This window comes from Otolemur garnettii, unplaced genomic scaffold (assembly GCF_000181295.1).
Source record: "Otolemur garnettii isolate 467f Iridium unplaced genomic scaffold, OtoGar3 scaffold00031, whole genome shotgun sequence".
NCBI classification, from domain to species: domain Eukaryota; kingdom Metazoa; phylum Chordata; class Mammalia; order Primates; family Galagidae; genus Otolemur; species Otolemur garnettii.
The window spans coordinates 1,589,918-1,594,673 of NW_003852426.1; the positions used below are offsets into that span (position 1 = coordinate 1,589,918).

The 4,756-nt window shown below is 44.0% G+C and overlaps 1 pseudogene; it reads right to left on the bottom strand.

The window, feature by feature from the left end:
- Nucleotides 1-2,788: 2,788 nt before the first annotated feature.
- Nucleotides 2,789-4,756, bottom strand: part of LOC105886920 — a 19,799-nt pseudogene continuing 17,831 nt past the window's right edge.

Sequence of the window (4,756 nt, forward strand, 5' to 3'; positions counted from 1 at the left end):
CCAAGTAGCTGGGACCACAGGCGCCCGCCACAACGCCCGGCCATTTTTTGGTTGCAGCCGTCATTGTTGTTTGGTGGGCCTGGGCTGGATTCGAACCCGCCACCTTGGGTGTACGTGGCTGGCGCCTTAGCCGCTTGAGCCACAGGCGCCGAGCCGGAATACTATTCTTTCATAAAAAACATGGAGGCTTTACATCTTATGTAAACCTGGATAGAGTTAGAAATAATTCTTTTTTTTTTTTTTTTTTGAGATATAGTATCATTCTGTCACACTGGGTAGAGTATCATGGTGTCATAGCTCACAGCAACCTCAAATTTTGGGTCTAAGTATCCTCTTGTCTCAGCCTCCTGAGTAGCTAGGACTACAGCTGCTTGCCACAACTCCCAGCTTGTTTTTTCTATTTTTAGTAGATATGGGATTTCCCTCTTGTTCAGGCTGGTCTCAAATTTCTGAGCTTGGGCAATCCACCCATTTCAGCCTCCCAATGTGCTAAGATTACAGGTATGAGTCACTGTGCCTGGCTAGAAATAATTCTTTTTATTAAAGTATCACAAGAATGGAAAGCATGTATTTAGTTTATTCAATACTAATATGAAGTCAGTAGATGAACTAATACATGCCTTCACAGGAGAAAAACTCAATTTAATTCAAGTTGGGGAGAAGGGGAAAGAGCAAGGAGTATAGAGGAGGAGGGTGGGGGATTGGTGGGCCCTCAATGGGCACAACGGAAGGGTATATGGCACACCTCCTGGGCGAGGGGCACAACTACAATGGTGAACTTACCTAACAAATGCAAGCATTATAACCTAATGGTTCTTACTCTCATATTAATCTTAAATACAAAAAATAATTCATTCTCTCTGTGGAAGTTGTTGTAGTTATCTGCTGCTGTGTAACAGATTTCCCAAAACATAGCACCTCTAAAAACAAATATTTATTATTTCCCATGCTTACCGATACTCAGGAACCTAGGAACGTTTTCCCTGAGATATTCTAGCTCAGAGCCTCTCCCAAAGTTAAGAGTCCAGTTGTCAGCCAGGGCTGTGTCATCTTACTGTGGCTGGAGAGTCCATGAAATGTGGTTCACTCATATGGCTGTTGAAGAAATCTCACTCCTTGTTGGCTGGTCACAAGTTCCTGGCACAGGGACTTTTCCACAGGGCTGCTTGTGACACAGCAGCTGGCTTCCCCAGAGCATGTGATGCAAGAGAGAAGGAGAACCAAGGTGGAAGCCACAGTGAATTTTATGTCCTACACCCAGAATCACAAAATATTCCACCCTCATTGCTCTATCAGTTGGAAGTGAACCAATAAGTCCAGGCCACACTCACAGGGAGGGAACTAAGCTGCCCCTCTGGAAGGGAGGAGGATTAAACCTGGCCCCCGCCAAAACTGCAAAAAAAAAACAAAACAAAAAACAAAACAAAACACAAAAAACCAAAAAAACCTACATCATAAAGTCCCAAAGCTGCAGATGCCAGCATGGATGTAGAGAAAAGGAAACACTCTTACACTTTTGGTAGGACTTCAAACTAATATAGCCTTTTTGTAAAGAAGTATGGAAAATCTTAAAGAACTGAAAACATACCTTCCATTTGATCCTACAATCACATTACTAGAGGGAAAAAAATACAGAGGAAAAAAATAATTTTATCATAAGGACATTTGCACAAGATTGTTTATCACAGTTCAATTCACAATTGCCAAGGTGTGGAATCAATGTATGTGGCTGTCAACCCATGAATGGATTAATAAACTGTGGTATATGTATATCATGGAATACTATTCTGTCATAAAAAACATACACTTCAATGATTTTGCCTGCATGTCAAAAACAAGATTATAATTATTGTTTCAAGATTTTAAAAATCAACTGCTTCTTTCATCTGATTATTTTTCTTTTCTTTTTTTTAAAAGGCTTGAAATGTATTTTAATAAGTTGATGCTGCATTACTGCTCCATTCCTCAAAAAACTCCAAATTTAAAGAATCAAGGACAAATCAAACATGGTACACCAATAAAAAATGCACAGCATAACTACCTAAGATAGGCAAGGCTAAGAGCTACTGTTGAGACCTTTAGCATACAGCAACCCTGTTCCCAAGATTGTACTAGGCCTGTCAAGAAAAGCTGTGAACAGCAACATCATAGACACAAAAGGGCCATTCCTGGGTCATCTTTACCCAAAACAAGGATGGAGGCAAGTTAATACAAGATTTTTTAAAAGATAGACTGAAATGAAAATCTCAGAGAGAAAATGTCTTCCTTAAAGACATGAGGGGTAATAGATGGGACATAACAGAACCGTATGTTTGTCTGTGACCTCTGTGGACATTTGCCTGAATTCTCACCTGAAAGTGAATGGAGCAATGGGGCTAAGGTCATTGGGGGATGTCTGTTTTGTGGTGTTGTGTGGTAGTATCTCTGGGGTAGGGGGTGTAAGGGTAAGAAAACAAAATGGGATGGACAAAAAACGGAATGATCAAGATTAATGGGGCTCTAATTGGATCCATTTTGCCATGGTTCCCCTAGGCCCGCAACAATCACATTTGAGACTTCAGGAATGCACCAAATAGAACTGATTAAACAATACACCACATAGAACTCATTTGTTAAATATGGCCCCTCCCTTGCCCTCTGCCTCCAGCATACTCCCTAGAATAGTACAGGCAGGGTAGACCTATTGGGAGGGATCCCTAACACTTTTCCAGGATGGAATTCTGACTAGTCCAAAAAGGGTCCTTCTTTTAAGGGTTTTAAGAAACTAGATACTACAACTTTATTAGTATCAGTGATGTTTGTTTGGAGCAAATTCAGCTCCAGGAGCTGCACGGTTGAACGCAGGAGGAGTTCCACCAATTGCCCCAATTCCTTCCCCTGTAGCAGCTTGCCCAAAACGTTCAGTTGTTGGTGGGGTCAATCCCAAGGATCCGTCGGGCATCATAGTGGCAGGTCCTGGAGGAGCTGAGGTACCAGCTGGCACAGGAGCAGGGGGCTTGGCGCCTCTGTTGTTTATGCCCATAGCACCTCCCATAGCCATCTGGCCCATCCGTATCTCCTGCTCTCTCCCATCAGGGAAGGTTCCCTTGAGTCCTTCCCGCTGTCGCCGCATCATTTCTTCCTGTTGCCGCCGCATCTCTCCCTCACGGCGCCTGCCCTCCTCCTCCTGCCTGAGCTCCAGCTGCTTTCGTTTTTGCACCTCTTGGTTATGCAGTTCTTCCATCCTCCGAAGTTCTTGGCACCTCATCAAATCCTGTCTCATTAGCATGACCTGGTGCTCATGACGAGCAGCCTCCATCTCCACCTGCTGCTTCTCACGAGCCTCCTTGATGTTACGGTCCACTTGGTCCTGCTGCTCCTTCTCCATTTCAGTGAGTGCCTTCCAGCGCACGGCATACTCATACTCAAAGGAACCGGCTGTGCAAATCTGGGTGGCTGCTCTCGCTCCTTGAGAAATTGCTGGTTCTTTATAAGCAGCTTTTCTGGAAGTCCTTCTTCATCATCTAACTGGTCCATGGGCTCCACAGTCACAGGACGAGGAAATGTGGTTAACAGGAAGGAGCCTTCACTGCATCTGTCCAGAGCTTTTCGAGCCACTGGCTTCCCTGAGGATTCAACAATGCCTTTTCCTGAGGGCCTTCCTCGATCATCCACAATGACTACAGCCCTCTCCACCTGGCCAAACACAGAAAAGGCTTCTTCCAGAAGTTCACTGGACACATACTGAGGACGGTTTCGGACTGTAAGGGATGCACTGTCGCAGGCAAAGCGCACACGCAGCTGCTTTCCAGGGAGAGGCATATTGTCCGGCTCCACTTTGGCAATCTCCTGAATCTCCGCTAAGGTTCGCGTTTCCAAGCGGATAAAGCCAAATCCTTTATCCTTATGGATGAAGACTTCGCTTGCCTTCCCATATTTCTCAAATAATTTCCTCCTCAGTGATGTCAGGGGGAAGATTGCCCATAAACTGGCGGCTTCGTTGGGTGAAGGTCTTCTCTCCTGGTTTCCTAAAATTCCTCAGGTCAATAGTCAAGCCTTCGTTTTGGCTGCTGGCCTGTTGCCCATTTGCAGGTATTGGTGGTGGCAGTGGCTGCTGCTGTTGCTGCTGGTGGTGCTGCTGGTGGTGCTGCTGGTTGTGATGCTGATGATGCTTCCGTGGAGTATGGTTTTGCTTCTCCAAGTTAAAAGTTTTATGCAGCCCTCTACCGACTGGTCTTTCCTCAAGAGTAACGGGGATGCTACACGGCCTCTACCGTCCCGAGAGAAAAGCTGATTATTTTTCTGTAATGCTTTTAAGTTCTCTTTTCTAAGTAATGATTAATAGTTTAAGACATCACAGAGCATTAGGAGCTACATGACATTTGAGACAGAGAAAGGAGATACAATAATATCTCTAAGTTTTCTATGCAAATGGCTTTCATAAGAATGTTCACTTCAGTAAGTCGCTACAATATTGAGAACATGTAGTAGCTGGATGAGATAGCACCAAGACTTCAGTGCTTTTTATACCTTTAAAATAATAACTATCTTTGTTTTTAAAAGAAGATTCGAAGCTGAGCATAGTGGCTCACACTTACTCTCCCAGTGACTCAGAAGGTAAGGCTGGAGGATCTCTTGAGGCCTGGAATTCCACACCAGCCTGAGAAACTAGTAAGTCTCAGTGTCTGAAAAAAAGAAGAGGAAGAAGGAGGAGGAGAAAAAACAGAAGAAAGAAGGAAGAAGAAAGAATTTTTCAAAATAAGTTTTTTTTTTTTTT